This window comes from Prionailurus viverrinus, chromosome D3 (genome assembly GCF_022837055.1).
Source record: "Prionailurus viverrinus isolate Anna chromosome D3, UM_Priviv_1.0, whole genome shotgun sequence".
NCBI lineage: Eukaryota > Metazoa > Chordata > Mammalia > Carnivora > Felidae > Prionailurus > Prionailurus viverrinus.
The window spans coordinates 85685898-85709760 of NC_062572.1; the positions used below are offsets into that span (position 1 = coordinate 85685898).

At 37.1% G+C, this 23863-nt stretch overlaps 1 pseudogene; it reads left to right on the plus strand.

The window, feature by feature from the left end:
- Window positions 1-274: 274 nt before the first annotated feature.
- Window positions 275-23863, plus strand: part of LOC125148691 (importin subunit alpha-8-like) — a 59511-nt pseudogene continuing 35922 nt past the window's right edge.

The window sequence follows — 23863 nt, forward strand, 5'->3', positions numbered from 1 at the left end:
GCTTGGCACCAGTGTCTCCATTTTGGACCTGTGATCCCTTTTTTAATATTAGCAAACATAGATTGATGAATGGCACAGTGGAAGCTAAATGCCCACAAATTGAAAAGTGGAGTTGCAGGAGGTCGGAAAATGGAGCCAGAGCGTAAAGAAAATTGCTTTGTAAAACTTGGCCAGTAAAAGCTTTAGTTGAGAGGAAGGGGATCCATAGTAAATAAATTTACTTTTGGAATGGAGGAGACAAGTGTGCGTCCGCCATGCTGATTGGAGAGAGCTAATGAAGAGGAAGAGGTCTGGAAACAGACAAGGAGGAATTGTTGGAGAAAATGCTGAGCACGAGCGTAAGTGGCTTGAAACTTTCTTATTCACATTTTCCAGTCTGCATGCCTGAGCAGGCTGTATTTTCCTACACTTCCACTATTTTAGTGTTCAGACTCAATCCTTCCTTCTTGAGAAAGTTTAAGTGGCTGTTTTCCTCTATCCTCACTTTTGGGGCTCAGGATATTTAAGGGAGAGTTTCAAGATCCTATTTCTCTTGAGGCTAGGCTTTCACACATGCTAATCCCAGGAGAGGAAAGCAAATTGTGGGCACATCTAATTTTTGTTTTTCTGTATGACTTTATCAGTAGAAGTTACTTTGTATCCTATCACTTTAATTTATTCATCTTTATCTCATGCTTTAGAATTTAAACTACAGGTCAAGGCAGGAGTGATTAAATACTACCTATTAGGGGCACCTGGGTGGCTCAGTTGGTTGAGAGTCTGCCTCTTGATTTCAGCTCAGGTCATGATCTCATGGTTCCTGAGACTGAGCCCCACCTCTGGCTCTGCACTGATATAGTGCAGAGCTTGCTTGGGATTCTCTCTCTCTCTCCCCGCCTCTCTCTCTGCTTCTCTCTCTCTCAAAATAAATAGATAAACAAGCCCACACATTATGTTGCCCCTTCCTCATATCTATTTATTACCTACCAGATTTAAGAATATTTGTCCAGAAGTGGCTACTTGGGTCAGCCACTGGTCACCACAAGTGGGAATTGGAGGGCATGTGGGGAGTGCGGTTGAAGTACTTATTTCTTTGAATCATTTCTGTAGGGTTGTTGGGAGATAGCTAAATCTTTAGGCTGAAGATTGCAGTTTCTGAAGATGACAGTAAGTTTCTTTTACTAGTTACAGGACACTGTGCTACTTATTCATTGTGAATTGTTTGCACTTTGGTCACCGTGCTCACACCTTATTTTTTTATTTATTTATTTTAAGAGAGAAAGAGAGACAGAGAGAGAGAGAATATGTGTGTGCATGTGTATGCACGCACACACACACACACACACACACACACACAAATATGCATGACTGGGGGAGGGGCAGAGAGGGAGAGAGTATCCCAAGCATGGTCTGCACTGTCAGCACAGAGCCCAATGTGGAGCTCGAACCCACAAAACATGAGATCATGACCTGAGCCAAAATCAAGAGTTGGATGTTTAAATGACTGGGACACCCAGACAACCCCTCATACCTCATTTTTAAATACTGTCCTCAAATTACCTAATTTTAAGTTTTGCCATGTTGGGAAATCATCAGATAAAGTTGAGAGCTCAATTTTAAGAAAAACACTTTAGAAAATTAACAGATCATCTTCATAAATCCCGATTCTTGCTTATTTATTTAATAAATATTTATGGACAAACTGCCATATGTCAAGAACCATTCTGAGTGCAAAGTGTACATTATCGAAGCAAAATAAAATGGGATGTTTGCTCTCATGTAACTTCCGTCGTAGCTTTCAGTAGTACTTGGCCGGAAACCTAGCGGTATCATCAAGATTTAAACATTATTCTTTTTATACATAAACTCAATAGGATACTGAATTTATTCTTTTTATTTTATGGATAACACGTTCTAAATCTCTTACCAGCTAAACTTCTCTTCTAAGGGTTATTATTTAATACCATGAACAAGTTAGGATATGGTAATTGCTATAGCAAGTAGACCCGAAACTACATAGTATCTAAAATATAATAATTTTTTTTTCTCAGACAGCAGTGCTATGCAGTAAACAGAGCAACAGGGCGTCCCTAGGCCGTGTGCTCTGTTTCCACTCCTGGCTTCCAAGTTTACTCTGGAAGTTGTCTTCAGTCCAGCCAGCCAGAAAGACAAAGGAACCCTGAGGGAGTTTCTGTGGGCCTTTCAGGGAAGTAGCATATAACATTCTGCTGTGACAGACAACTACTCAGTCACATGGTCACTGCTAACCTCAGGGGAAACTAGAAAGTGAAGTCTAACTGTGTATCCGGGAAAGAGAAGAGACTTTGGATTCCTGTGATCTAGGAGTCTCTATTGTATCACAGATTGCATAAACACATGCACACACACACACACACACACACACACTTTATATATGCACGTGAAAAGATATATATATGCAATATTTGTATTTATGTTTTATGGAATAATTTCCATTATATGTAATATGGCTGATATAAGTAACCAGAAAATGATGGTAGTACTTCAATTTCTCTTATGATTTATCTGTTTAAGAACACTGTGCTCTAGAATGTGATTAACCAAAACTACTAATGAAACTATAAGTAATTCACATGTATATCTAGCTCTTGGAAGTGTGGGAAGGTTTATTGACATTTATGCTTTGAGTACAACTCAGAGCATAAGAATGGTAATGCCATATACCTTGAGTCTCCTTAAACAGGTTTTGTTTTTGTTTTTGGAAGTCAACTTTATATTTTGGGTAACCTGTATTATGGTCAGGCTCACCTGATCTGATTGGAAAGAATAGAAATTTCTTCAAATACAGACACTTTTTGTGATAACGCATCAGAGAAGTGAATAAGCACTTGACACAACCTTGTAATCAAGCCTCCTACAGACCTGTGAGGTCTTACAGAATATGGATCAGGACCCTGTTATTTCCTCAGGGGCAAGCCTTCATAGCACCTTAATGTGCAGGAGTAAAAATTGAAATATTTAATCATCAGTAAGGCACAATCCTCAATCCATCAGAATAAAGGTTCCTTGCACTTTAGTTTCTGGATATAGGAGAGTGGCCAGGGTAGCTGGTGGCCAGGAATGGATGCATAGGAACCTTTGAGAAGCAGCTATTTGCCAATTATTTTCAACATATTTCAATGCTTAAAAGAGAGAGTGGCCATACCAGTGTGTGCCAGCCGAATAGCAGCCTTGGATTACTCACTTAGCTACTTTTGTCATGTGGCTTTTCTGTTTCTCTTCTCTGCTTACATCTGATAACACTTCCAGTGACTTCTTACTTTGCTTTCCCTACTTCAGGACATTTTGTGTTCACAGCTTCTCACAGACAGGTCTGTCTGTGCTGACCGTGCAGAGCCCAACGTGGGGCTCAAACTCATGAACTATGAGATCACGACCTGAGCCAAATTCGGTCGCTTAATGGACTGAGGCACCCAGGTGCCCCCTGTGGGTTGTCTTTATGTCCTATATTTGTGTGTCTGTGTGTTTTGTGTCCAAACTCCCTGAAGAAGATCAGACTGGTCTAATGAGTCACAATCAAAATAGGGCATGTTCTTTGGCAAGATTTCATATCACCGATTTAGGCTAATGACGACTGCCCTTTATTTTAAGGACCAATCTCAGTCTACTTTGACCCAAGCATCCAGGTCACATGATTCAGAGGACAGCATCCTATATGAAAATAATCCCTGGTGGCCACTCTTTTTGGAGGGGATTCTGAACATAGTAGGCGTGACAAGTATCAGGGTTCATCTGAGATCAAACTTGGTGCAGTGTTCTACAGAGCAGCTCAGATTCCCAAAATCCTCATACTGTTACAATAGTATTTTGTATTTTCATTGTGAGAAATCAGCTAGAAAAAGAAAACAATATTCAGGGATATCAGCAAAACACCATTTTATTAAGCATCCTCTAATTCCATTTCCTAAACTATTACCACAACCATCTCTAGGCAGTAATGACTCTGGAGAGAAAGAAAAATAAAAACAAAAACAGGAATGTCACCTTCATATGAGTCAGCATGAAACGCTGTTCACCATGTTAATATTAAATATTCATTTGGGAACCAGCTGAAAAAAAACGAATTTACTATGAATATGACCAATCATCACTGCTTTTCATCTTGTCTACAATATCCAACATCGTTGGAAAGCTAACAGACAAAAAGGCATTAAAACAAACCCCAAAGGATCAGTGAAATGAATTTATCGTTTATGGCTTCATGCCTACATTTTCTGACTATCGCTGATGGGACAATTACACTCTAATGACCTTCCACTAAGTGGAAGCCAAAAATATAATTCAGTTTCATATAAATTAAAACAAATGAAATGGCTTTCAATTTAGCAGTGTTGACATCTCTTTTCAGAGAGCCATCTTTATAGTAAAAACATTAAGACCATGAGGGGTAAGAAGTACACTCAAACATATCATCTGTCAGATTGCAAAAGGCATAAATTACAAATAGAGGGGTCCAGGTAAGACTCACTTGGAAAAAAACTCTATCTCGAAGATGAGAGTTATTAAGACATACTTTTTGTTACTAATTTGCATTGTGTCTAAAAATATACTTCTTTAAACTAATTTAATGATATATATACATCTATAAAATTATATTTCCCCCTTTGAAAATATATTTATATTTTGGGGGTGCCTGGGTAGCTCAGTCAGTTAAGCGTCTGACTTCAGCTCAGGTCATGATCTCACAGTTCGTAAGTTCATGCCCCACATCTGGCTCTGTGCTGACAGCTGAACGCCTGGAGCCTGCTTCAGATTCTATGTCTTCCCCTCTCTCTGCCCTCCCCCATTCGTGCTCTGTCTCTCCATCTCTTAAAACTGAATAAATGTTAAAATTAAAAAAAAACATATTTCTATTCCTATCTTAACTATAAATAAATGAATATTTATATAAAGTTTTTATAACTATACGTCTAAATTATATCAGTGATCTTTTTTTTTTAGTTTTTTTTTTTTAATGTTTATTTTTGAGAGTGAGAGAGAGAGAGACAGAACATGAGTAGGGGAGGGGCAGAGGGAGAGGGAGACACAGAATGTGAAGCAGGATCCAGGCTCTGAGCTGTGAGTACAAAGCCCTACGCGGGGCTTGAACTCAAAAACCGCGAGATCATGACCTGAGCCGACTTGGGCTGCTCAACTAACTGAGCCACCCAGGCGCCCCTATCAGTGGTCTTAAGAAATGATGGTTCATCATTTTCGAGAAAGACATTATCATCTTGATAGTATTTGCAGGAACTCAAAAACCTCTGAGTGATACCTAAGTTATATGAGGAAGAGCAATTTTTTTTAACCAGATTTTTACTATCTAACATGAGATAATGAGGCTTCTATTCTTTACCTAATGCTAACTCTATTTATTTAAATATTCTTTATGGTTTTTTGTCAGGTATTTGTCAGTTTCTTTCACTTTTCTTAAAATTCTCATTTGGTTTCTCAGATTCCAGTCTGATATTCTACTTGTAGCTTCTCTAACAGCTTTCTTTCCTTCTAAGTCGTAACTTTCTTTTCATGCTGATCACAGATCACATTGCCCCAGTGTTTCAGGTCTTTGTTTCTTATTTTTGTGTAAAGAAAATTGTATATTATAGAAGAGAAATTTAATCAGCAATTTGCCTCCATGGATTTCTCCCGTTTTCTTCCTTTCTTTCTTTCTTTCTTTCTTTCTTTCTTTCTTTCCTTCTTCCTTCTTTCTTTCTTTCTTTCTTTCTTTCTTTCTTTTAACAGAATCGGTACATATTTTTCCTTCTAAGTTTCTGGATATCTGCTTTATACTCTACTCTACTCTACTTTTTAATGCTATCTCTGTCAAACTTAATTATGAAATGGATTCACTTCAAGTCAAATCTATGCATGTTTTACAATAAAACTTTTGTGTGTGTGTGCTCATAAATGTAATCTCATCTGGTAATGACAAAAATACAGAATGCAAGATGCCTAGTGGAAATTTCACCAACATTTTAAATAACTTACATATTATCTATGTTTTCATTCACACATGTGGTCTACAGAATCCTGAATGGAAAAGCTTTATTATTGACTCTTTAAAAATATTGGTGAAGTAACACATAGCTAAGAAGACCAAGGCAAAGTGAAGTTGATATATTATCAAAGCAGGGCCTCAGTGTCTGTAAGCAAAAACAGTGAGAGAGAAAACTATGTTCAATGTCATGTTTACCCTTGGCCATTTCCACAGGTCAATAATTTCATCATGTGTGAACAAATGGAATGGGCATATTGTCACAAGGAAAACAGGGTGCACCACGACCAATGATACCTTAATTTCTTAAGAAATTTTTCATCCTAATAAAAAAAAGGAAAACCTGGAATTCTCTTTCCTGAGAATTTTTGTGTGCTTCCTTTTTTGTAATACCTACATAAAATAATAAAGGCATCCTCTCAGTGCCCCAAATAAGAAGGAAAAGGTTGGAAAATGTTAATCTTTTTTAAAATGTTTATTTATTTTTAAAAGATGACTAAGTTTTTGAGAGACAGAGCATGCTCAAGTCAGGGAGGGGCAGAGAGAGAAGGGGACACAAGATCGGAGGCAGGCTCTGTACTGTCAGCACAGAGCCCGACGCAAGGCTCAAACTCACAAGCCTTGAGATCATGACCTGAACCAAAGTCAGATGCTTAACAGACTGAGCCACCACAGTGCCTCTAAAAATATTAATCTTCCTAGAAATAAAAGAGAGAAGCTGATCCATGAGAGGAAGAGTAGTGGTGACCAGGCTTTGCCCAAAAGGCTGGAAACTGGCAAATCATTTTTGTTACTATTCAACAGTTGGGAGGGAGGTAGCTGAGAGAAGAGAAGGAATTCTCAGACCTTTTATATAGTTCCAAGAGATGTCCAATCAGTAAAAAAGATGGTCATTTTACCCAATTGTTTATTCTTGTACCTAACATTACCTAATTGTTACTGATATTATCAAGGGTAGAAAAATACGGGCTCTATGGAACATTCCCTCTGGCTCATATCTGCAACCTGGACTTCTGAAGCTTTCTTTTCTTACTTTAAAAATAGAATTAGGGGCGCCTGGGTGGCGCAGTCGGTTAAGCGTCCGACTTCAGCCAGGTCATGATCTCGCGGTCCGTGAGTTCGAGCCCCGCGTCGGGCTCTGGGCTGATGGCTCAGAGCCTGGAGCCTGTTTCCGATTCTGTGTCTCCCTCTCTCTCTGCCCCTCCCCCGTTCATGCTCTGTCTCTCTCTGTCCCAAAAATAAATAAACGTTGAAAAAAAAAATTTAAAAAAAAAAAAAAAATAAAAATAGAATTAGGGGCGCCTGGGTGGCACAGTCGGTTAGGCGTCCGACTTCAGCCAGGTCACGATCTCGCGGTCCGGGAGTTCGAGCCCCGCGTCAGGCTCTGGGCTGATGGCTCAGAGCCTGGAGCCTGTTTCCGATTCTGTGTTTCCCTCTCTCTCTGCCCCTCCCCCGTTCATGCTCTGTCTCTCTCTGTCCCAAAAATAAATAAACGTTGAGAAAAAAAAAAAATTTAAAAAAAAAAAAAATAGAATTAAAAAACTAATAATTAATTTGGGATTTGTCAAGGAGAAGCTGAGTCTCCCCTGATAGTCACACAAGATTCTCCTGAAACATATGAAAAAGTAGTATTTTTGACCGATATACACATATTAAATAAACTCTCTGCAGTCTTCAAATACATTGAGTAAATTAAATAACTTAACATGGAGGCAACGTTCTAACTTTGAAAGATATATATATTTCATATTTTAATTTTATCATATGTGTATATTATTTCTACATATTTCTGTCCTATGTACATTCATATTATATATATTTATTGTGTGTTTTTTATAAATAATTTCAAAAGACAAAAATACTCTCATTTCACGATCAAATATACAGGATTATTTTTATTCTCTTCCTTTCTTTGTGCGATAGAACGTGACCTGACCTTACCAATGTTTTATCTGCTACCTTGACCTCCCTTTGGTGTCTTAAATAAACCGAACCTTCTCATCTTCATCCAAATTTTTAAACGTGCAGTTTCTCCTTAAAAATCATTTTTTACATTCTTTATCTCATTTCTACTCAATTCCATGTCTCATCACACATTTCACTCAACGGGACCTGCCCTCACTTTCATCTGCGTTAGGTTCTTCCAGTAAGAGCATCTATTGTCTTCTAAAATTTCACTTCACGATATTCATGAACACTTTTTTCTTTTCCTAATTGCCTAAATGTATGGATATCTTAAAAAAATCTACAGTTTCCCCTATTTTATTGTTCATAAGGGTGCAATCTCAGCAAGTGATTCAGAACCTTGGTTTATGGTTGGAGGTTAGTGATCAAATAATGCATTCCTAAATAAATACACGAAGGGATATGTTTATGGCAACTATTCTTATATAACCTAATAATTATTTTAACACTAGTTTTATAATATAATTTTTAAACAGTTAAATAAGATGGATGTCTATGGAAAAGATGAAACTAGAATACATCAGAAACGCAATATCCCAGGGCATTTTTTTTTCATATGAACATCAGCAATACCTTTCCTCTTAATATCTCTATTGTTATTGTGTATTGTTATAAAATAAAAGTAGCAAAGAACAAATAAAATATTATAATATGTTTAGCCTGTGCTCAACATTAAAAGTTTTCCTTTTCTACAACCTTTCATACTGTCATTAGTGAGGTAGTTCTTCAACAGTCATCAAAATCTTTTTTTTTTAATTTTTTTTACATTCATTTAATTTTGATAGGTAGAGAGAGACAGAGCACAAGTGGGGAAGGGGCAGAGAGAGAGGGAGACACAGAATCCAAAGCAGGCCCCAGGCTCAGAGCTGTCAGCACAGAGTCCTACGCCGGGCCCGAACTCACAAACCGCGAGATCATGACCTGAGCCGAAGTCGGAGGCTCAACCGACTGAGCCACCCCGGTGCCCCAGCATTCATCAAAATCTTAATCATTGTTGTGATCTATTGTTAGAACACAGAGAGTCCCTAAAACATGAAGGTGTCACACAAAACTGCTTTCTTTTCTACTAGAATTTTTACTTTCAGATTTTTATGTTCTATATCCAATACCGATCCTTCAATGCCTTTGATGGCTTCCTAATTATATACCAAAATTTACATTGTGAAAAATTATGATGTATGATTATGCCCTGGAGTTCCCTGAACTTAGAGTCACTTACAGTCACTTAGATTCACAGGCTCTCGGTGCCTTGCCTCGGGGCCTAGCCAGGTGCCAGGGAAGGGATTCTGGCCCAAGGCTCGGAAGGGGTGGGACCTGCTGAAGCCAGAATGGGATGAAATATGCATGAACCAGCTGCAAATCTACAGCCTTCCAGGGGCCCCTAGGTAGTGGATATGGACTTTTGGCACAGAGCTCTGGGGCCCCGATCTGACATCTGCCAAGGTCTAAGGCTGCAGTAATCTGAGTGCTACGTTTCATTGCAAATCCAAGGGGGCCAGTTTTCCTTCCAGCATCTGTGAGGTATCTAGAACTTTCCCGGGAGACTATGTTGCCAGGTCCTGGAGCCTTTCCCTGCAGAGCAGCCCTAGGGCACTATTCTCTCTTTCTGTCCTAGCTCAACTGCTGGTACCCTCGGATGAGAGAGCTGGCCCATCCACCTAAGCCCCCACATCAGGAAATGTTCTTCTCTTTTGAACACCACAGGAGATGCCTGTGGGCCAGGACCAGGGCCTGGTCTGGGTGGGTGTTGTGTGGGGCTTCCCAGGAAGGCAAGTGGGGTACAGTTAAAGCCCATCAGAGGCTTAGGGGATATGAAGAGTGAGTGCAGATCCTGATGGTAGAACAGGGGAGCAGAGGCTGAGCTGGAAAACTCTGAGCGTCAGGGGCGGCTCAGTGAATGGCTGAATCAGGCCCAGGCACTGGCCAATCACTTTCTCCAGAGGAAGGTCTATCTCGTGAAATCTCGGTTCTCCAATGGGAGACAGGGTCCTCCTGGAATGAGAAACACCTGGGTACCCCAGGTGCTAGAGTCTCCTCAACTCACACTTGTCTGCAAGGACAGGCTCACATCACCTGTCAAGCAATCCCCAATGGCCAGAGCTCTATGTATGAGATAAAATTAAAACACACAGTATGTTTTCATCTATGATAACAGAGAATGCACGTTTCATATTTGGTAATTTCAGGATGAGATAATATTGCATTACAGATTGCATTACTCCATTTCTTCTTTCATAAATGACATACATACTTATTGAGTTCCTTCTATATAGTAGATCTTGGGAACACGCTGAGAGGAATTCCTGCCCTTGGGGATTGACATTTTAAAAGGAGGATCATAGATTGACACCTTGTGGAAAGAAACTTGGCAGTGTATATCATGAACTTCAGAAGTGGTGGCCAGGAATTCCATTTGCAACACTATAGCCTATGAAAGCATGTGACAAGTGATCTAAATATGTTGATTATATCTTTACATAGGAGAAGAGCTTTGGAAAGAAAAGGGATTAAATTCTCTGTAAGAGAATGGATTAAAGACATTTGGATCTAAATCAAAACAACCACAGCAATTAATGGGCTGCAGACCAGGCCATACCCACCATGAGAATTATTATGTGGACATTATAATGTTTATGGGAAATGTTAGTGTTGTAGGAAAGTACTTATGAAATGAAGTAAATATATATGTGATGTAGGATTAACACAACAAAAACTATAGGAAAAGTACTGGAAAGAAACACAGCAAGATGGCTTTTTTTTTTTAAGTTTATTTATTTTGAGAGAGAAAGAGCAGGGGAGGAGCAGAGAGAGAGGGAGAGAGAGAGGATACCAACAGACTCCACACTGCCAGCACAGAGTTTGAGGTGGGGCTCAAACTCAAAAACCACGAGACCATGACCTGAGCCAAATTGAGTCCAACGCTTAACGGATTGAGCCACCCAGGTGCCCCAACAAGACAACTTCTGATGTTACAGAAGTCCTTACTTCTAAAAGCAATATATCTTGATTTAATTGTCTTCTAGGAGAATATGTAGCATTTATTTATGTTTTATATTAAACGTCTCTGTTTTAAATACTCAGCTTTCTTTTTTCATTTATAAAATAGGAACAAGGCCAAGACAAATAAGTCAATTCATCAATAACTACTATCGATTGTCCATTTTGTATGATGCACAATGTAGAATAAAGAATTAGTATAGTTTGATATGGTTTTTACTTTTATGAAATATTTATAAACAGAAACCCCATCCATCTTTAGAGTGCTTGAAAATGGGCGTTTGTTGTAAATATATTTGCTCATTGTGTACCTAAAGTTAGCTTCAAGGAATATTAAAAGAATTTACAAGGACGGCATGAAATGTGATTTTTCTTAAAGAACTTTTTCTTTTTTGTTAAATAAAAAACACTGGTACACTGATTACTATAATTTTCATGCCAATCATAGTAATTTCATATTTATTGAATTTTCATCCATTTATTTATTAGTTATAACAATTTATTCTTAAACATTGAAAGAATATGTTTAAACACACCAAACTAATGGAAATGTGTTAGAATTTTCTACCCGCTTTGTGTTTCCATTTTTATATTTGTATAGTTATCAAAATTGTATAAGACATGATTTATTATATATTCTCCACAAAATACACCCTAAAACTTGATTACAGAATACTTTACTTTTTGTTAATAAAAATTCCTACACTGAAAGAACCAGAATGCATTCTGGCCCCTGTAACTTCTAGATTTCCACAGTCTGAAGTATTAAATTATCCCTAAAGACTCAGCCCAGCACCCATACGATGGGCTCCTGCTTGTGCCTTTCCAACACAACAGTTAGGCAGCTCTGTAGCCACTGAGTCTGGCCGTGGTACCATTTCAGCCACATGCCATATTGGTTCTGACTGGCTTTCTTAGCTAATTCCTCCCCATCATATCATTTTTCCACTTCTCCCTACAGTGGTATGACCACACAGTCTGCTGGGTTTTATTTTTGTTGGTAGAAAAATGCAGATGGTTAGACCTCTCCTTGTAAACTCTGATGGATACCAAAGTTTGAAGCTCATTGCTTTAACCCCACTCTGATTTAAGAAAATACAATTGTCAAAATGACTGCATTCTCCTTTTAGTAAAGGTAGGTCCATTTTTCTGTGCGGTTAAAACCCTACATTATTTCAAAGAATACATGATGACCAAGGAACGGGTGTCCGAAATATTATTCAACAACAGATTTGATTATTGAAGCAATCATTACAGTAGTGAGTTTTGTCCCCAGGAATCAACGTGAGTATATAATAATTCAAAATTATAACACATTTATTTTTCAACAATGTATAGAGAGAAGAAAATTTAATATTCCATACATCAAAAATATTTCATGTACTAAAAATATTCTACATTTTAACTAAACCGACTAAAACCTATGCAAAAAATAGGTATTGAAGTTTAGTTACTGGAAATAAGAAAATCAAATGAAATAATGACTTAGAATAAAGCTTGGACCAGTATTTTTCCACTCTGTGTAGATAAACACCAGTCACATAATTCTTACACCCTGTGACTTAGATGACTCTTTTATGATTTAAAAAAAATTAACATTTATTCAATTTTGAAAGACGAAGAGAGACAGAGCATGAGTAGGGGTGGGGCAGAGAGAAAGGGAGACACAGGATCTGAAGCAGGTTTCAGACTCTGAGCTGTCAGCCCAGAGCCTGACACAGGGCTCGAACTCACAGACCGAGAGATCATGACCTGAGCTGAAGTCTAACCAACTGAGCCACCCAGGTGCCCCTGATTTTTTTTTAAATTAGTATCAACTTAAACAATTGTAACACTGTTCAGCAGTTATTTACTTGATGATGCCAGCTAAAATGATGATTCTAAAAAATTGCAATGATAAATCAATATTTTATAAGACTTAAATTTAATTAATGTGATATAAAAATACTCATTAAATTTCTTTAATACGGTCACATTATTGTAATTTATTTTCCTGAAGCAGTTCCAAAATTAGTCCCCCAGAGTACTAATGTAACTATATTTAAGTTACTTTTACATAACTATAAAATAAACCTAAAATTGTAAAGATTAAAAGATACATAGAAAAGGGTAACACAAGAAAATTAAACCAACCAATACATGCATATCTATCAAGTTATTTTTCCATTATGGTTTATCGATAGAAGTGTATTAACCCACAAATAATACATATGTTAATATAACTATTTTTCACATCGTATTCCATCTTATTAAACATACACAAATATTTATTATTGCTTAACTATAATCATTTTTGTATTTCTATCTAGAAATAACAGTAAATAATAGAATAATAAAAGAAATTTTATTATTATTATTATTTATTTATTTGGCAAACTTAATCTTTTTTTTTTCATTTTTTTCTACTTGGTCCTTGGAAATAATTTATTTAACAGTTAGCATGTGAACAAGTGTAACTCTTCATGTCCTAATTTTAATGTTTTTTTTTTGTTTTTTTTTTTAATTTTTTTTTCAACGTTTTTTATTTATTTTTGGGACAGAGAGAGACAGAGCATGAACGGGGGAGGGGCAGAGAGAGAGGGAGACACAGAATCGGAAGCAGGCTCCAGGCTCTGAGCCATCAGCCCAGAGCCTGACGCGGGGCTCGAACTCACGGACCGCGAGATCGTGACCTGGCTGAAGTTGGACGCTTAACCGACTGCGCCACCCAGGCGCCCCCAATGTTTTTATGAACCATAGCTGAGATAGTTCATAACAAGACAGAATTTGAACTACTAAAATTAGTGATGCTGTTGTGTTTGTATCAACTTCGAACATAATGAGTACACACACTTAAAACACCCTAATTTCTATAATAGATATAAAAGAGAAGTGGAACATGATATCCCCTTACATTATTATTCTAATATATGGAGACTAAAGGTGGAAGCTATCACAATTCCTGGTTAATGTAAAATATTTAACATCGATGACACGATATTCTTTTGTATTAGGTAGCAGTTTGTTCGATCTGTATTTTCCAACACAAGTAATTAGTTTTTCTGAAAGTACAGTTATAAAAAAAATATATGGATATTTGTTTACATTTTAATTAACTTTTTAAAATCCTGTGAAAGCCTGGAGCATTTGGGTGGTTTAGTGGGCTAAGCAACCATCTCTTGATTTCAGCTCAGGTCATAATGTTGTGGTTCATAAGATCGATCTCTACGTTTGGCTTCACTCTGAGTGTGGAGCCTGTTTGGGATTATCTTCCTCCCTCTCTCTGCTCCTTCCTCTCCCTCCCCTTCAAAATAAATAAATAAACAATTAAAAAATAAAACACTTTTAAAAGCCTATGAAAACCTAAAACTACAAACAGGAATGAAAAAAACACATATTTTAATAAGTTAAGGACTGTAGAGAATGTTAAAAGTTAAAAAAGAAAGATTTTATAAAATAATAACTTTTAAAAGAACAATGTTTAGGGGCACCTGCTGACTCAGTCAGCTGAGCATCCACCTCTTGATTTCGGCTCAGGCATGATCTCAACGGTTTGTGGGTTCAAGCCCCGCATCAGGCTCTGTGCTGACAGCGTGGAGCCTGCTTGGAGTTTTCTCTCTCCCTCTCCCTCTCTCTCCCGCCCCCTGCTCACACCCTTTCTCTCTTTCAAAATAAATAAATAGTTTATTTTTTTAATTTTTTTTAACATTTATTTATTTTTGAGACAGAGAGAGAGAGAGCATGAACAGGGATGGGTCAGAGGAAGAGGGAGACACAGAATCCGAAACAGGCTCCAGGCTCTGAGCTGTCAGCACAGAGCCCGATGCGGGGCTTGAACCCACAGACCCCGAGATCATGACCTGAGCTGAAGTCGGACGCTCAACCGATTGAGCCACCCAGGCGCCCCAAAATAAATAAATAGTTTAAAGAAAAGAAAAGAATAATGTTTAAATAAGATTAATCAAACTTTACACATCGATTTCAGTATTAAAAATCAGAAGGAAATTATTTTCTTTCGTGAATTAAACTGAATTACACCATACTTTTTTTTTAATCATTCAGTGAATGATATTAGTCTTCTGGTGGATGTTATACATTCCCTTCTATATTTTGTTGAAAGAACAGTCCTACATTACTTTATTGAATAACATAGAACGTGCTGCTTCTTTACCTAGAGTTCTAATTTTCAAAATATTATCAAGTCTTTGATTTTCAATTATTTTCTACTTATTATTACTCTATTAAAATGACACCTATCTATCTATCTATCATCTATCTATCTATCTATCTATCATCTATCTACCTATCATATCTATCTATCCTCTATCCGTATATATACATGTGAACATACACTGAGATATTTCTGAGGTTAAATATAGGGAATATCAAATTCATTATATTTAGGAACCATTACTATATTTTAATAAGTAGTCTCAATGTATGAAAGTTTTAGATATAAGGTATCATGATAACTTTGTGGTTTGTGGATTTAAACATATATGACATTTAATTAACTGCACTTTGAATTTTGGGTCAGAATTAATTTAGGGAGTGAAATTGTAGGAGACAGCTCAGGAAATCATTTAATTGAAAACCAATTTTTTTCCCTTTGTATACTGAATTTTATACACTGAATACAGTTTTGAGTTAGACTTACTATTTTACTAAGTAGCAAAACAATGAATTAACTCATACTCTATTTTTTATACTCTTACTAATCAAAAGTCTTAGAAATACATGATATAGTATAGGTTTTACATAATATTAACTTGTATATAATATTTTAATATTTATATATATTTATTATTATATTTTATATAGATACAATATTAATTTTGCTTAAGAGGGATTCTAAACTCCAGGTAATCGTGCTGAAGAAATCTTTTTGGATGATGTTATTTACATCTTGTATGGATTCTTCTCAGACTTCTGTAGAAGGGTAGTGTAATTATCCCATTCTCTTCTAAATGGAGATAGTTTAACCAAAGGCTTATAAAAGTTATATTAATTGCAAAGCATCCAGCTTTAATGACTACTACTCATTAGATCGTTGAAAATGCTAACAGAAATTAAGATTTTCAAAAATCAGTATTTATGTGATATAAAAAGTGTTTAAAATCTTTCTGGATATACGTTTAATAATACTTAGAAATGAGATGAGTTTCTGGAGGGCTATTTTGTTATTGAGAGCATACTGAATAAGTGCTATTAGAATATCCTGCTGCTTGTGAGATATTATTCACTAAGTCTCATTCACTGCTATCTGTGTTAATTATACTTTGTAGAAACCTAATCAAGCTTTTCCCTTAACTGAACAAACCGCTTCGACGGGACTGCATTTTTCCTTCTGAATAGTTTCCTATCCTTCCAAGGCTGCAAATGATCTTTAAACTTCAAGTAGGGTTTTTGCAGGAAGGTCCATCTTTATTGATTTAGCCACATCTTGCAGAGGGTTCTCTTGTTTACCAAAGAGGGTTCCTAAATTAGTAGAGATAGAGCTCAAGCATTCTGTAAACTCTCCGTAACATGTGTTTTTTTTTTAAGCGAAATAAAGTCTGTGTAGTATGTTACAGGGAAAAATATATTTGATCCAACTGTGTTTTCATTTCCTTATACCAACTGGATCCAATCAGGAATTTTGTTCTTCAGACATCTGTCAGACTACAGTCAATACAAATTCACCTACTCTGGGCTCAAATAAAAAAATCTGGGAGCGCCTGAGTGGCTCAGTCAGTTAAGCATCCGACTTCGGCTCAGGTCATGATCTCATGGTTCATGAGTTCCAGCCCCGCATGGGGCTCTGTGCTGACAGCCTGGAGCCTGGAGCCTGGTTGGGATTCTGTGTCTCCCTCTCTCTCTGCTCCTCTCCTGCTCACGCTCTGTCTCTGTCTCAAAGATAAATAGACATTATAATTTTTTTTAAATTCTGTATGATGTTTTCCTCTGTAGTGAGTTTGTGCTCAAAGACAATCTAAAGAGTCTCTCATTATTAACACATTGTTTTCTCTGAATACAGTCCTGTTCCCCTAAGACCTCTTCTTCATGCCCAGTAGCAACAAGTATTTAGTATGGGAATTGTCAGTTCTTCTATATCTAGTTTGTTTTGCTGTAATAAACCCAGGAATGATGCTTTAGAAATAATATTTGACTTATGTCGTTACATTAAAATGTGTTGAAGGGGCGCCTGGGTGGCTCAGTTGGTTGGGCGACCGACTTCGGCTCGGGTCATGATCTCACGGTTCGTGGGTTCGAGCCCCGCGTTGGGCTCTGTGCTGACAGCTCGGAGCCTGAAGCCTGCTTCAGACTCTGTGTCTCCCCTCTCTCTACCCCTCCCCTGCTCACACTCTGTGTCTCTCTGTCTCTCAATAATAAATAAACGTTAAAAACAATTTAAAATGTGTTGAAGAAGCGTTTTGTGGATTTCATAAAAATGTATCATTCTGCCATTGCTGCTGTTATCCATTGTTACCCTTGGGTTACACACAAGCACTTGCTTACTCCCTTGTTCTTGTTCATCAGTTTGCTAAGTATAATTTTTTTTTACATTTTTAAATATCTATTTTTGAGAGAGAAAGCATGAGAGGGGGAGGGGCAGAGAGAAAGAGACACACACAGAGACAGAGACAGAATCTCTCTTTAACTTCACAAACGGTATCTCGGAACGGAAAGCCGACAGCCAGTTCTGGATATTGAGACCTGACTGGGCACTCAGGCTTACTGTCCGATGCAGAGCCCCACCTCTGTGTGTCTGTCCAAAGCGTGAGTCATAGAAACCGTCTGAAAGCTGGCGAGCTCACTGGGTTTGGAAAATGATGAAATATTCCACCCTGACTCATTTAGGTCACAATGCAATTCTCGTTTACCATGTTAATTGGAGAGTTTCCGAATCCTTGTAGAAGAATGCACAGCCCATGACCCGAGTGATGCATGGCATCTGTGGAGTGCAAAAATATTTTATACCTGAAAACTGGAGTGGTAGTTGGGGTTCCCGTGGCACAGAAATCACCAGAAACAAGTTGTTCAAAGAGTAAACCTTTCACCGTGTTTATGAAAGTGTGGTCAGGGTTTTATTCTCCCGAGGGATAAAATGTTTCTTCCATCCTGCAGTAGGGCAATTTCATATAATTTATATGACACCACTTAGAGGAAGCAGACAATAAATTTCGAGACCGAGAATTCAGGAGATGGGGATATTTGGTAGTACTTGGAGCAGAACATGAAAGTTGGAAAAAGGAATGATGAGTCTTCTGAAGATGATTTGCAATGTATTTTTTTTTCCTTTCCGTTCTTATGAATAAAAATTTGTTACAGGAAGCTTACTCATAGCTATGTGAAACCGAAGACAGAGTGAAAACCCCTGAAAACTCACACAGTATGGTTTTAGGGGGAGCTGAAGGCGAAATATACTGCTGAATGTGAAGTAAACCACAGGACAAAGCTCCTACATCAGATCAGAAAAGAGTGGCAAAGAATTCCTCGTCTTCGGATTGAACATAACTGACACAAATAAAAGTTTTGCTGTTAGGAACTCTATTTCTAAAATCAGTTTGCTATCTAATGTATTTCCTGTCTGTGAATCAAACATACCTATGATATAACAAAAGTTCTTTTTCACTGAAAGACAGAACATTACATATCAATGTTCAAAGTGAATAATGGTTATGATGTGACCAAATCAGTTAACATGAGGGTAACTGACAGCAGAAATATCTGAAAAGAAATTTGAAGAATAAGTCTTCAATAAAACTTTTCATATTTTTTTTAAATTTTTAAATATTTATCTATTTTTGAGAGAGAGAGAGAGAAGGAGAGAAAAAGACAGAGACAGAGCATGAGTGGGGGAAGGATCAGAGAGAGAAGGGCAGGCTCCGGGCTCTGAGCTGTCAGCACAGAGCCTGACACGGGATTCGAACTCATGAATTGTGAGATCATGACCTGAGCCAAAGTCAGATGCTCAACCAACTGAGCCACCCAGGAACCCCAAAACTTTTTCATATGTTTTGAAAATTCTGTTTCAGTGTTTACTGGACAGAAACTATTTCTTTGTGTTTTGCTTGTTTTGTTTTGCTTTCGGTACCTTTTTTTCTGTAGCTATCATTTACAATGTGAAACTTCAATTTTTTTTCCTTATTTAGATTACGTAACATACGATGTAATGTTAGTTTCAGGTTTACAATATAGTGACTCTACATTTCCGTACATCATCACAAGTGTACTCCTTAATCCCCGTCAACTATTTAACCCACCCCTCGCCCTCCACCCCTCTGGTAACCATCAGTTTGTTCTCTAGAGCTAAGAGTCTGTTTCTTTGTTTATTATTCTCTCTGTCTCTTTTTTTTTCTCCCATTTGCTCATTTGTTTTATTTATTAAATTCCAGATATGAATGAAATCATCCTAACCAAAGAGGTAAAAGACCTACACTTTGAGAATTATAAAACACAGACAAAAGGAATCAAAGAGGACACAAAGAAATGGAAAGAGAAAACTCAATTCTTGACAATGAACAGTGATTTTCTATTACTATTAGAATTCTTCCCATAAGTGAAGACAGTGTTGGTACAGTTTTCTCTTCAATACTGGTACAACTTTTCTCAGCCACTGGAAGATTATCCCTTGTGGTTCTCTTTGAAATTTCCTCAATACTTTTTCCCCCATAGATTATCCCATTTTTATTTATTGATATCCTGGATGTTATCTCTTCTACTGGACTGTATCTTACCCCCATTTACTAAAGAACAAGAGGTAGCTTTTGAATTTCTCCAAATCCTCATGTTTAAATTATTTATTCCTGATGTTTCACTACTCCAATACTAATTATAATGTATAATGTGGATTTTACTTGCATAATGTCACATATTTAGAAGTCAGACGAAATAAAAACTTTTGACCTTGTGGAATATGATGGGGCTTAACTCAAAGGACCGGTTGAAAGTCTGTATAAGAAACGAATAAAAATACATATAAAACCACCAGAACTTCTCCCCCGCTCCACGTACACACACAGTGAACAAGAGTCATGCAACCATAGCTATTTGAACCCTGCTTGAAAGATTGCAGGATTATTTTGTAGAGAGAAGAAAGCCATGAGACTCAAAATTCACAGCAAAAGACCAGATAGAGATGAAATACTAAAAACACACATCAAGGATGTAAAGTTAAAATCAACACATTGAACGATGAGCCTCTCCACTCTCAATGCCTCCTTTAGCTCCAAAAACCCTGATAGAAGATTGGAACATTCTGTCTATGAAAAATCAGCAGCCTGAGAGAAAAGACCTATCAGTAATCGGTATTTGGGATTGTCCAATGAACTGGTCAAGCCCATACCCTACACAAGAATTAAAAAAGGACCCATTAGAAAATATATTAGTTCAAACTTGCAACAGACCTGAAGTGAAGAGTAAATCTTAAAAGCTAAATGACTATACAGGCCATCATAAATAATTGCAAATGACACCATTTGGTCACAGTCAATAATGCCAGTGGAAACATGGGACTATAGGAACAATTCCCTCATATTCTGATAAAAAATTATCCACTTTCACATTATATACCCGAATCACTACTGATATGTCAGAATAGAATAAAGATATTTTTAAGTTCAAAAGTTCTGAAAAAAATTACCTTTTCTGTGCATCATCAGAAGGCATGGCAAATCGAAAAATTACCTTTTCTGTGCATCATCAGAAGGTGTGGCAAATCGAAGGGAATCAAGAAGGAACAAGACAGAACGTGCCAGATTGCCTCGCCTTTCGGAGGATTATGCTCCTCTCTCCACATGGAGGGCTTTCTATTTTGACCTGCTCAGGTTAATGGCATGTGACACGTCTAGAGGAAGCTTCTTAAAGCTACTTTTAGTGCAGTTTATTAGTGCCAAAGTTGATTTGACATGAAAAAGGCCACCTCTGCTCTCAGGCAGTTTTCACCATTACAAAAATGATCAGGAGTTTCTATTAGATCAAAACAGTTTCTAAACTTTATGATTCTACAGCAAAAGTGTTTTGAGAAGGCATGGTGATTAGCCTAACCAGAGATTTTCGTATTATTTTGGCTCAGCCTTTGTTCTGCCTCCATTTAGTCGTCTTTCAAACTACGGATTACCACAGAGGCTTTTCTATTTTACTTCAACTTCACAAAGAAAATTCAGTTATAGTTCTTTTATATAGTAGACGTCCTTTGCAAACATAATTCTCAATTCCACATAAGGGCCAATTTTATTTTGGGCTATTTTGGGTAGGACATGACCTCCAGAAATACATACCTTCTCATTTTTTATTCCGTACCTAATTATTTTCTGACTTAGGGAATCATTCTTTTATAATGAGCCAACCTTTGATAATGGTTTTAGGCAGCTGAAAATTAAACTTTATTTATGATCCTTACTAATAACATTTTATGGCACTTCCCAAAAAAGGGTGGTTTTTTTTATTTATATTTTATTTTTGGCTATGAGCCAATTGCAATTTCCTTTGATTTTTCTTTCCATAAATGTAAAACGGAGATACCTGCTCACCACAAAAAGTATCTAAACTGAGAGGATAATGACAAGATGGGGGAGGGGAAAGCAGAGTGTAATTACGGTATTTTATTGAGAAGAATGTTGCAACTTCCATAAGAAATTTCCTAATTTCAGAAGGGTTTTCTGTGAAATTTGATACCGCTTTCCATTCAGTTTTACTGAAAGTCCCTTAATAGTGCTTTGTAACCTTTTCTTTCCCTTAACTTCCTCCCCTGTTAAGCCACCAGTAGCTCTTGCTGGCCTCAGATGCAAATCATTTGGATACCAATCATTTTGAGAATTTTTGTTTTGATCTAAATTTTTTTCTCTTCCAGGGGAAAAAAAATTGCCTGAGTGTTAGAGTTAGACCTTTGTTTGTGGTGGGAGAGCTTTGGGTTTCAAAAGAAATATTTTTATAAAGATATTTTAATTCACTAGATAACAGGAGAAACATGTTTTGAAATGGCAATGCTAAAATGCTTGGTTAATTTATCATTTTTAGAATTGACCCTTTAAAAATCTTATTACCAAAATCCAACAAGTAATATATATATTATGATTGTGAAGTGAATTATGTGGATTTGAATAGGGGTGAATTTTAACGTGAACTTGAACGCAGCAAGTTTTCCCACTGCAAAATGTTTCTTTGCTTATAAACATGTTTTCTTCGAGTGTAGCTATAAACCTTTATTTTTCCCTTAAGCATATGACCACATTGTCGGATAGAGTAAAATACCACTATAAACTAGTAGGCAATAAGTTTGGACAGTACTGAAAAACTCTAGAATATATTGATAAAGAATGATGTGAAATGAACACCATACCTGCATACACACATACATACATACACATGTGCGTGTGAATGTATCATCAGATTATGGTTGACGCAACTGTGAACCAATCAACATTGAAGCACACCAAGAATACTAAGTTGCTTCAATTAGTAGAAAGGTCTGGCCTGCCAGATAACATCAAGTATTAACTCTGGGCATCTTTCTGGAATGTGCTGAGCTTCTTTGCAGGCCACTACAGGGTGATCCTGTGGAATCCAGTCCCTTAAGACATCTTTAAGTGGAGACCATTGAGCAAGCTAGCCAAGAATGAATGGTGGCTGAGTGAGTGTGAGAGATTGGCTGATCTTAGTCAATCCCTTGAAGGTAGCCTGGATCTTCCACTCTCCTCACTAGCTTGCGTGCTCACAATTGCCATGTTGCCTGTTGACGAAAATAAGTGAAAACTGTTTAAGCTAAGTGGTGAAAATGTGCAGTTTCTCTGGTGTATTTACTACCTATATGTCAACACCCAGTTTCTTGTTTAAACCTTAAGACATAATTTGGGTCATTGGATGATTAATTAATTGAATACATTTTATCGTATGACTTCCTGAACTTGTGTAGTAGTTACTTGCTATATGTTTTGCCAAGATCTAGCAGGAAAAGAAACCCTAACCCTGATGTGCAGCTGTGATTATATGAGTAAAGTAGATCCTGCCTACATTATCAACAAAACAAAACTAAATCCCTTACCGTGACAAAATATTCTCGTCAGACTTTTCCCCCACCCAACTACCTTCCTAGAGGTTGTTTGTCTTTATCACAAACCTAGTTTCCAACCTCCTAAAACAAAACAAAATATAATAGATGGTTCATAGCTTTCTACACTGGAAATCACTTAGATTCGCTCATTGGCAGTATTTAATTCTTGTTCACATCCCTATTGAATGCATGTCAGACAGAGAACCAGTACATAATCGTGGTGTTATATAGGCTCTTAAACATATAAGTCATGAGGGTGAATAAAATATGAAAGTTAATGCCTTACCTATAGATAAGAACTACACAGAGAAAATAAGAGAACCTTAAAGCAAATGACTATAAAATGAGAAAAATGTTATTTGAGTTGAATAAAATTTTGAAGGACATATAAAACGGTAAGCCACAAATTATTTGAGGAGGTAATGGACTGAAAAATAAGAGGCCATGAACTGAAGCTAAAGCTAAGAAAAGAGAGTACACCAAGGGAGTTCATGAAAAATGTCCTCGGGCAGAGGGTGATTAGTGTATGGAACAACAAGCAATTAGAGGCAAAGAACATCATTATAAAATCTGACCACTGCTCCTCACGTGGATGGATATAACTTGGCGGCAGAGTCTTTAATCCTCAAATTCTCCTGTACAAGATGAAAGGCATATAGAAGAGATATTTAAATTAATATATGTATGCACACACACACACACACACACACACACACATAGACATATAATACACTCAAGTAAGTGATTGATTTTATTTTAAAATAAGAGGACACATGAGTGTATGGACATATGGAGTGTATGTAGGAAAGAGTAATTATGGACTATTAAACTATTGGGATCAATACTCATTTGGGTAACAACATCAATACAGATCAAGTAGGTCTAAAGGTGATGTT